The sequence below is a fragment of the Hordeum vulgare genome, chromosome 2H, assembly GCF_904849725.1.
Source record: "Hordeum vulgare subsp. vulgare chromosome 2H, MorexV3_pseudomolecules_assembly, whole genome shotgun sequence".
NCBI lineage: Eukaryota > Viridiplantae > Streptophyta > Magnoliopsida > Poales > Poaceae > Hordeum > Hordeum vulgare.
Genome location: NC_058519.1, coordinates 94,743,795 through 94,755,660, shown reverse-complemented (window position 1 = coordinate 94,755,660; position 11,866 = coordinate 94,743,795). Strand labels below are relative to the sequence as shown.

Genomic DNA, 11,866 nt, shown 5'->3' with positions numbered 1-11,866 from the left:
TTGGTAAGTTTCTGCTGCTGGCCGAGTCGTGCTGGCTGGAATATGAGTGCCATTACCAGCAGCAGCAGCAGCCGCCGCCGCCGGCCGATGTCAAGCTCCTGCTCGTCGTTATAGTGTTGGAGTGGCTGCTGGCGTTTGTCACCTTCGGAGCGGCGTCCACCGCCCTAATCTTGGACCTGGTCGCCACGCCCGTCTGCGCGTCGTACCAGCTCGCCGCCGACGGAATGGCATGTGCCGGCGGGGTTCTCGCTGCGGCGTCGGCGGTCGGGCTATGATGGGTCCTCGGGACACGGTTTGCGCCATGCCCAGGCGCCTCCGCAGGCTCAAGCCTAACTCCTTGTTTGGTCGCCGGAGGTCTCTTCTTGCTTCATTTCCCCCCTCTTCTGTTTCGTCATGCATCTTTGCTCAAGACTGAGAACGGCATGCGTGTGCTATCTGAACCTTTCTCTCTCTCTCTCTCTTATTTCCGAAATGTCTTAACCTTTTCTCAGTTTGACTGTAATGTGAGCGATTTGATCCTTGTATGAAGCAGAAGCAAATCTGCTCGGATGCGTGCGTCGATCGATGCTTGATTTCGGTAGGAAAAATAAATAATACATGTCGCTTATTTCTTTAGAAATGTTTTAGGGAAAAAAATTATTTGACCAGAGTGGGATTTGAACCCACGCCCTTTCGGACCAGAGCCTTAATCTGGCGCCTTAGACCAACTCGGCCATCTGATCAATACATGATCAATTTCCACAAAGTAGTACACAGAGAAACTACCAGCAATGGCTAAGGAAAAACCATAGACGTAAACTAGAGAGGAAAACTACCATTTACTGCACTGAAGAGCTGTTCTGTATACAGCGTGGGAGGAGAAATTTGCATGTACTTTCGAAAACTGCTCTAAGTTAAGTCCATGGCATTGTTTGAACTGGAGATGTGTGACTATCCTTTTGAGCTGGAGGGCACTGCGCTTGTAAGTAGAATTGCTAAAATGACAACAACATCTGGAACTGCCTACAAGCATTTTACAGTATGGGTGAGAGCTTATGGGGTGCCAAAATATTTTCAACAGAGAGATGATTTTATTGATAAGGCCTCTGTAATACCCCCTCTGTCTCAAAGTAAACGATGTTGATTTAGTACAACTTTATATTAATTTTATACTACATCAGTGAGCAGTCACACGATTTTGAGGAGGAGGGAGTAGTCTTTCGTAATAGATGGTGACATACATTGCTTTGGGGCTAGCGCAGTTGTAAGAATAAGAATGGGTCGAGAGCGAGAGGTGATAAAGTGTGTAGCAGCGGTCATAGCTAGATTTGTCCTACCGTGTGATGTCATGTATACATGATCAAACTAAGTAAAGGCATGTCACAGCCACATCCATTGAATATATGCATTACACAGCCACACCTACATGCCTGCGATGCATATTATAGACGCGGATTAAATCGTAGAGGTTGAAGTAAAAGGTGAACAAGTTGTTGGAGGCATCGGTGTCACAACGTAAATATGCCAACGTAAAGACCATATAAATAGGCAAACACAGAGCACGCGGTCCATGTGAGCATGGCAGGCAGTAGGAGAAAACCCTACTCATCTCGCGTATGCAACACCATCTACATGGTCCCGTGTTATCTCCCGACACACTGCATTCTTTTTCAACAAGCCTTTTGCTTTGTGTTGTACTCCCTCCGTTCCTAAATATAAGTCTTTTTAGAGATTTCACTAAGTGACTACATACGGAATAAAATAAATGAATATACATTCTAAAATATGTCTATATACATTCGTATGTAGTCTTTTAATGAAATCTCTTCAAAGACTTATATTTAGAAACGGAGGGAGTATTTCTTTTCCATTTCTGATACCCTCCCAAACGTTGGAGCTAACCACTGCACATACCATGTAGTACTACGGAAATGTGGCAATTACTCTTGTGAGAGGCCGGCCATACTACGGAAATGTGGCGGTTACTCCCGACACACTGCAGTTACTCTTGTGACGACGAGGCAGGACTGCACTGGCTCCATACCTGAGGCATCGACGACTTACACCATGGGCACGCGTTCGAATCGGCGGAGGAGCCGGAGTTCATGGCTAGTCCTGTGATGTCTATGTCTCCACGGGAGACGACAAGGCGGGCGAAGCGCTCCGGCTCCGGTTCTGAGTGGGTATGAAGAAACACGTACATGCCCGTAATGTCATGTGAACTATCGTGTCGGTCGATGCATCGTGGTGTGCTGATCGACCTTAGGAAGGAACATCATTAGTCATTTTACTTTCTCTAGACCCTAAACTCTAGATTAACCTTAAGTATATCACAAAACACACCGACAAAGTTGTTATGCTGACGCCATTCACTATGGCGATGGCTGGATGATGGACTAGGATCGCTTGACTTGCCCATGGGCAGTTACGCCGTAACATGCGGCCACATATCCATCGTTCATACTATATTCGATAGAGTAGATTAATCAAGGGGAAATCAGCCAACAGTTAGATGTTTTTATCATGAAAACGTCATCCTTGTAGTTTTATGTACACGCAGCAAGCTATGCCCTAAGCGCTCTCCACATTATAAATACATTTAGAATAATCACTAGTAGTTGTTAAGAATAAGTTTAGTAGGAACAACTAGACTAAACGTACATGCCCTAGTTTAACATGTTTTATATTATGGAGGGATTACTTCCTTCATAATTTAATATAAAACATTTTTTGATACTGTCATAATGTCAGCCACAAGTCGCTATCGTCGCCGCCGAGGTGGTGGAGGAGACGTTTGTGCGCATTCTGCGGGTGGTATGGAGGCTATCTTTCACAATTTCTAGATATTGCACTTAAGTTTGACGATTTTTAATAAGTTCAATTTTTTTAAAATAAACAAAAACTAAGTGAGGCACATGGCGGGTCTCCACCGGCCGTCGCGCAAATTCTATGCATGTCGTCTTTCAGTTGCAGAGCGGACACACCTCGACGACATTGCTGCCGACCAGACCGACATGACAACATAATCTATTATGGGCATTGCGCCCGCTATGAAGCGGTGTTTATCCGCCTGCCCTCGCTATGTAAGGCAAGTGAAATTGTTTTTTCAAATAAGTGGAATAAATTTTCTAAAAATGAGTGCAATCTCTTTCTTCATTCACATGACGCATATTTAGAAGTGAAACACATATTACATGTTTTTAAACTAGTTTGTTCAAACATGTAAAATTGATTAAATGAAATAAGTGAATTCAGTTCTTTTGAAATGAGTGAAATCTATTTTATGATTTTTTTTTCATTATATGAAACATATTTCAATGTGTTTGTCAAGTTTGCATTTTGCAGTGACGAAAATAGTCGAAATTGGTTATTTACCGAATGTGAAACTTATATTTTTTTGAAATATAGTATTTCAATTCAGTGAGTGTGTTGTGCTTTTTGAAATGAGTGAAATACATCTTTTGTAAATGAGTGTAATGTGTTTGCTGATATGAGTGAAATCTATCCTTTGTAAATGAGTGTAATTTGTTTTCCGAAACTAGTGAAATCTATCTTTTGTGATGACTAAAATTTGTTTTTGAAACGAGTGAAATATAGTATTTCGATTGAGTGAGTGTAATGTGTTTTCTAAATTGATGGAAATCTATTTTTATGTAATTTATTGTAATGTGTTTCCTGAAATGAGTGAAATCTATCTTTTATAAATAAGTGTGATTTTTTGAAACTAGTGAAATGAGTGAAATCCATCTTTTGTAAGTGAGTGGAATACGTGTTTGAAATCTATCCAATAATAGGAGTGAAATATCAATTTCACAAACAATAATAGTGATATGAGTACAATATGTGTTTTTAGTTAAGTGAAATATGTTATTTGGAATCAACTACATAAAATAAGTTGAAATGTATCCAATATGAAGTGGGGAAGCTTATATTTGGTGGTATTCAAACTATTGAGAAGAAGAAAGTGTAGGATCCAAAGTATGTCTAGGGGGTGATTAGACTGCTTGACCAAATAAAAACTTAGCATTTTCCCAATTTTAGTTATGGACAAGTTTTAGCAATTGTAGCAAATCAAGCACACCCTACAGATGCAACTATAAGCGGCAAGTAAAGACATGTACAAGTGGGTAAGGATAGGAACATCCAACACAAAGATTGACACAGAGATATTTAGCATGGTTCCGATAGGTGGTGTTATCGTATGTCCACGTTGATGGAGACTTCAACCCACGGAGGGTAAAGGCCATGAAAGTCCACGAAGGCTCAACCCACAAAGGGTCCACAGAGAAGAAACCTTGTCTATTCTATCATGGCTTACTTCCTCAAAGTACTAGCCTCACTCAGGGTAGATCTTCATGAAGTAGGCGATCACCTTGCCCTTACAAATTTCTTGGTTCAACTCCACACGAAGTCGGAGGCTCCCAAGCGATACCTAACCAATCTAGGAGACACCACTCTCTAAACGGTAATAGATGTGGTAGCATGATGAAATCCTTGCTCTTGTGCTTCAAAAGCTAGTCTCCTCAAGACTCAATCACTCTCACATAGATTAGGCTTGGGTGGAATAGATTGATTGGATGGAAAGCAACTTGGGGAGGCTAGATATCAAAATTTATATGGTAGGAATGGAATATCTTGATCTCAACACATGAGTAGGTGGCTCTCTCTCAGAAAAATGTATGGGGCAAGTTTTAATTCGTTCTAAGTGCTTCCTCTATGAATGAGAGGTAGGTGGAGGGGTATATATAGGCATATCCAAAAAATTCAACCGTTACTACATTATTTCTCAACTCGATCAAACCGAAGTATAAACTCAAAGGGTACCGACTAGTGCAAAATGTGGGAACTATAGGCTTTTCGGTGAGACCGATATATGAATCTCGGAGAGTCTGATTTTGGCTGACCTAGGAAGTTACCATACCCGATGGCAACGACTTGCGAAACTCGGAAATTCCGATTTTAGCAAATGGCTAATAGGGAGTTGGCCATTGTTTTTCAGTCATACTGAAACATTACTTGGTGGTACCGAGATGCTTGGGTTTGGCATATGTTCTATCTAGGATAAAACTCAGTAGGGCCGATTTGGAAATATTGATGGCACCAACTTGGACTTTGAGGTTTGGACAAAATATTTGTGGGAGAATTTCATGTTTATTTTTGTGGCTAATCTCTAAGCACTTGAGCAATCAGATCATCATAGTCACCTCATCCCCTTTTAATATTATTGGCTTTCCTATGGACTCAAATGTGATTTCTCATAAAATATAAAATGTAGAGTTTTCAAGCTTGTTGCCAATAGATGTTCCTTGCATCTAGGGGTTCTCCTCACAATCCTCAGCCAAATCATCGTTGAGCTATTCCTGAAATATACTAGATAGGATCATTAGTCCAATGACATGTATGTTGTTATTAATTACCAAAACCACCTAGGAAGAAATTGTGCTTTCAATCTCCCCCTTTTTGGTAATTGATGAAAACATATAGATCAAAGCTTCGACATAAAATATAATCAATGAATATCATTGTTGCTTTGAGAAGTATGTGATAAGCAAGAGCTCCCCTAAATTTGTGCATTACTTTAAATTTGCATTTGAATGCAAATGCATAATCGATTATGATTATGGATTAGTATTCCATGTCACATAGATCTCGATGGTTCTCATAAATGATGTGTGAATGAATTACAATGCACATAACACCAATAGATGAGTGAATGATCATCACATAGATATCTCAAGGAAAGAACATAGTAGCATTAACAATCAAAGCGTACAAACACAACAAAGTTTAAGACATCCAAGAAGGTAAACCAAATGTTTGAGAAACCAAAGGGAGCAACAAAAAGGAACACACACACTCTCTCTCTATCTCTCTCTCCCTGTCTCTCTCTCTCTTTTTCTCTCTCTCTCTCTTATGCAAAAAGTATCCCTAATGATCTATACACTTCTCCCCCTTTGGAAAAGTTAACAAAAAGTTCAAAGAAATAGAGCTAAACGTCACTCTGGTACGGTCTCCTCCGCTAGCTTTTGAAGGAGTCGATAGGACAGCGTCAGCGAAGGCTTCAACTAATGCCCTTTGAGGTGGTGGTGTAGACACTGGAGGTGTAGGAGCTGATGAAGCTAATGTAGCTGATTATGGTGCTAATGAAGACGGTCTTGACTCTGGAACTGACACCACAGTGCATCTAGATTGTGTCCTAAACTGAGTGGATTTCTGAAGAGAAGTACCATTATCATCATCACTGCTTGAGCTGGGACTGGGCACTGCATCAACCTCCTAATTCGACTGGCTGACTGTTGTAGTCACTCAATCACCTTGATATTCAGGTCATGAAACTTGGTTTCCACGATCCTCTCAAGACTCTTCTAATTCAGCATAATATCTTTGATGTTCTTCTCCATCCCTTGGATGGTGCTGATAAAAAATGTCATTTAATCACCCTTGGAACTTATCAATCGAGCACCATTGGCTCTAGCTACCTCTGTGTTGGCCTCAACCTCTAACTCAGCCCGTGAAGTAGCAAAAGTTAGATGACTTGGTTCCATCACCACAACGTTATCCTCGAACTCTAGGTTGAGTGGCATGTGTTAGCGATCAAGCAAATACACTTTCTTCCCAATCTTGGAGTTGATCAACATCTAAATTAGAGGATGACCAGGCAAAGCATTAAGTAATTGGAGATGCCTCCCCCAAGCTTGTGGGAGATTCTCTTCTTCAAATTGCACAATGTTAAATATTTCCTGTAAGGTGGCTTGTTTCTTATGAGCGGGAAAATATTTTTCGGAGAAACAGTACACCATATCCTTGGGACTACGCACACAAGCATGAGTGAGAGTATTGTACCTTATTTTAGCATCACCCTTTAATGAGAATGGAAATAATTTGAGGATATAGTAGTAGCAAATTTTCTCATCATTAGTAAATAGGTTGGCTCTATAATTTAGCTTAGTGAGATGTGCCACAATAGTTTCGTTTTCATAGCCATGAAAATGATCATATTCAACAAGAGTGATTATCTCTGAGTCGACCGAGAATTCATGATCCTTATCGGTAACAAAGATAGGTGAAGTAGCAAAATTAGGATCATATTTTATTCTAGCATTCAAGGATTTTTCTTTCAACTTACATAGTAGTTTCTTAAGATCATCTCTATCCTTACAAGAAAGAAAGTCTCTAGCAATTTCTTCATCCGTACCATAAACTTCGGGTATTTCAGGCATTTCAGTTCTAGGATATTGTAGCTAAAAGGTATTTCAATATTTTCAATAGCAAAGACTACATCAATTTAAACAGTATCATCAATTTTAGCATGCTCAATTTCTTTAGCTCTAGCAAGTTGTTCATCAAGAAATTCACCTAGCGGCACAGTATCATTGAGCAAGGTACTAGCATCATCATAAGCATCATTCATATCAGAGGTAGCATCATCAATTACTTGCGACATATCATGATTAATAGCATGTGTTGGTGGCGTTGCAAGTCTACTCAAAAACAGATGGTGAATCAAGTGCACAACTAGATGGCAGTTCCTTACCTCCCCTCGTCTTAGAGGGAATAATCTTGGTTCTTGGATCTTTCAGATTCTTCATAGTGATCAATAAATAGATATACCAAGTGACTTAGCAAATATAGCTATGCTCCCCGGCAACAGCGCCAAAAACTTTCTTGATAACCCACAAGTATATGTGACCGCAATCGTTTTCGAGGGTAGATTATTCAACCCAAATTTATAGATTCGAGACAAGGGGAGCCAAAGAATATTTGTAGGTATTAGCAGCTGGAATAAGGGCCAGTGGAGCCACGTGGGACCCACTAGACACCAGGCCCCGCGAGGCGGGCCTGGCATGCCCTAATGTTTCGTGGGTTGTTGTGGCCTCCCCTCCGGTGGATCTTGGTTCGAGTATTTTTATATATTCTCGAAAAAATCTCCAAAAAGTTTTGTTCCATTCCGAGAACTTTTATTTCTGCACAAAAACAACACCATGGTAGTTCTGCTGAAAACATCGTTAGTCCGGGTAATTTCATTCAAATCATGCAAATCAGAGTCCAAAACTAGAGCAAAACCGTTAGGAAAAGTAGATACGATGGAGATGTATCAGTAGTTATCATGGAATCCGACAAATCCAAAGTCTTCGAAAGCTTTAGGAGAGGAGATTTGTATATTGTTGATTTCTATAGAGGTCCAGAGTCAGCCACACGTCTAGTTGCAAAATCTTGAGAGGGATGGCTATGTGATCGACAACTTGGTCATGCTGGCATGAGGTGCTTGCACACTCTCGTGAGGAAGAAGCATGTTGTTGGCATCGAGGGCGTCAAATTCCTCAAGGACCCTTTGTGTGGGACTTGTGAGTGTGGAAAGATGGACAGATCCAAGCATACATCAAAGACTATCAAGACTACTACTCGCCCCTTTGAATTGCTTCACATGGACCTCTTTGTCCCTACTAATTATGCCACACTAACCAATGTCACATCTCTATATGGCTTTGTCATTGTTGATGATTATCCACATTACACTTGGGTGCATATTATTTGTTACAAAACTTACGTGTAGGAAGTGTTCATACGATTTTCCTCGAGGGCATCGATGAATTTCGGTGTCAAGTTCAAGAACGTCATGTGTGATAATGGAAGTGAGTTCAAAAACACTGGTCTTGATGATTATCTTGATGCACTTCGTATTACTCATGAGTTATCTATCCCATATACTCCTGAGAAGAATGGTGTTGAGGAGCGCACGAGTAGGACTCTTGCTTGGATGGCTCGCACTATGCCCGAATTATATCAGACCCCTCGTCGGTTCTGGCATGAGGCAATCAATACTGTCTGCCATATCATCAACAGGGTATATCTTCACAAATTCCTCAAGAAGACTTCATATGAAATCCTCACTAACAAGAAACCCAATGTAAGTTATTTCAAATTCTTCAGTGCAAGATGTTGGATTAGAGATCCTCACCATAGTTCTAAATTTGCACCGAAAACACATGAGGGTTTTATGCTTGGTTACAGAAAGGACTCGAACGCCTACATAGTCTTCAATAACAACCACAACAAGGTTGTTGAAACTGTAGATGTGTCGTTCCGTGAAACTAATGGATTGCAAAGAGAGCACCTACCTATTGTGCTAGATACAACGCCTCCTAAGAAATCCATTCGTTTCAAGGCTACTTAATATACCATACCCATTGAAGAACCTCTGCGTGCTGTGGAGGTCATCCCAAATAATGAGGAAATCCATACTGGTGCACCTGAGCAAATTGGTGGTGATAAAAATCCTCAACCTCAATAAAGCCATCAACCTGCTCATCCAAGGGTATCAAATGAAGTGCAGATTGACAAAATCCTTTAGGACATCAATGCACCAGGTCCTCTCACACGCTCAAAAGCTTCACATTTAACTAACTTTTGTGAGCACTTCTCTTTTGTTTCTATCACAAAACCGTCAAAGGTTGATGAAGCGTTTATGGAGCCTGAGTGGAGCAAGCAATGCAATATGAATTACATCAATTCAAGCTCAACAACATGTGGGAACTTGTGAAGAGGCCTGATCCTCGCAAGCACAATATCATCGGTACCAAGTAGATCTACCGCAACAAGCTTGACGAAAATGGTCAGGTAGTGAGGAATAAGTCTAGTCTTGTAGCACAGGGCTCACAGAGGTTGAGGGAATTGACTTTGATGAAACTTGTGCAGTTGTTGCTAGACTTGAAGCTATTTGTATATTGCTTATGCTAACCATCACAATATCACCTTATACCCAATGGATGTGAAAAGTGCATTCCTCAATGGTAAGCTTGAGGAAGAAGTATATGTTGCTTGACCCCTAGGTTTTGAAGACCCAAAGAATCCTGACAAAGTCTTCAGACTCAACAAGGCTCTCTATGGCCTCAAGCAGGCCCCTCGGGCGTGGTATGATACTCTGAAGGAATTCCTAATGAAGAAAGGCTTCTAACCTGGTTCACTCGACTCGACACTTTTCACAAAATGTTATGACAATGAAGTATTCGTGTGTCACATATATGTAGACGATATCATCTTTGGTTGTACTGACAAACGTTATAGTGATGAATTTGGCTTTATGATGAGTGAGGAATAACAAATTTCCATGATGGGGGAGTTGAAATTCTTCCAAGGTCTTCAAATTCATCAACAACGCAATGTCATCTTCATCTCTTAAGAGAAATACCTCAAGGATGTGCTGAAGAAATTTTGCATGAAAGATTACAAAGGCGTCAAAATTCCAATGCCCGCAAACGGCCACCTCTACACTGACCAAAATGGTAAAGATTTTGATTAGAAGGTATATTGATGCATGATTGGCTCCTTATTGTACCAATGTGCATCTACGCCAGATATAATGCTTAGCGTTTGCATGTGTGCCTGTTTGCAAGCAACACCGAAGGAAACACACCATAAGGTCGTGAAGCATATTCTTCGATATCTAGCTCACACACCAACGCTTGGATTATGGTACCCCAAGGGATCAAATCTTCATCTCGTTGGATATTCCGACTCTGATTATGCTCGTGATCGCACGGATCACAAATCAACATCACGCGCATGACATTTCCTTGGACGATCCTTCGTCTGCTGGTCCTCGAAGAAACAGATTTGCGTGTCACTTTCTACTTCTAAAGCTCACTATATTCCTACTATTTTGTGTTGTGCTCAATTACTATGGATGAAGCAAACCCACAAGGACTATGGCATCAAAGTGAAGAATGTGCCACTCTACTGCGACAATGAGAGTGCAATCGAGATTGCTCACAACCCAGTTCAACACTCAAAGACCAAGCACATCCAGATTTGTCATCATTTTCTTCACGATCATGTACTCTAGGGCAACATCTTCATCGACCATGTGAAGACTGAAGAACAACTGACTGATATCTTCACTAATCCCTTAGATGAAAGAGATTTTGCAAGTTGTTGTGTGAGCTAAATATCTTAGAATCTTCTAATGTTTTGTGAAAGGACACACATCCTAACACTTATGCAAAATTGATGACTTATATGTGCGACACACAAAGTAACATTATTCAAACTTTCACAATTTTCAATATCCTCATGTTTGCAAATTCCTCAACATGTTAAAATTATTCAAACTTTTACAACATATGTTCTTCATTGACTATATATATATATATATATATATATATATATATATATATATATATATATATATATATATATATATATATATATAGATATTTGAACGTCTCCAGTGTATCTATAATTTTTTATTGTTCAATGCTATTATATTATATGTTTTGGATTTTTATATGCATTTATATAATGTTTTCTATTATTTTTGGGACTAACCTATTAACCTAGAACCTAGTGCCAGTTTCTATTTTTTTCCATGTTTTTGAGTATTGCAGATAAGGAATATTAAACAAAGTCCAAATGGAATAAAATCTCCGGGAAGATTTTTCTTCGACCAGAAGACACACAACAGACTTGGAGTAGCGGGCAAGGCAATCGCTGGGAGGCCACAAGCTTGCAGGGCGCACCCTGGGGGTGGCCGCGCCCCCTAGCTTGTGTGCCTCCTATAGGTCTCCTAACCCTAAGTCTTGGCCTATAAATTCCCAAATATACCTGTATAGCCAAAAAGAGCCACGGAAACAATTTTACGCCGTCGGGAGCCTCTGTTCTCGAGAGATCCAATCTGGGAGCCTTTTCCGGTAATCTGTCGGAGAGGGAATTGATCACGGAGGGCATCAACATCAACTCCATTGCCCCTCCGATGATGTGTGAGTAGTTCACCACAGACCTACGAGTCCATAGATAGTAGCTAGATGGCTTCTTCTCTCTCTTTGATCTTCAATACCATGTGCTTCATGATCTTTATGGAGATCTATCCGATGTAATACTCTTTTGCGAT

At 40.4% G+C, this 11,866-nt stretch overlaps 1 non-coding gene across 1 annotated transcript; it reads right to left on the bottom strand.

Moving 5' to 3' along the window:
• Positions 1–641: 641 nt before the first annotated feature.
• TRNAL-AAG lies at positions 642–722 on the bottom strand. The gene has a single exon. It is a non-coding gene; the product is annotated as a tRNA-Leu (tRNA).
• Positions 723–11,866: the final 11,144 nt, after the last annotated feature.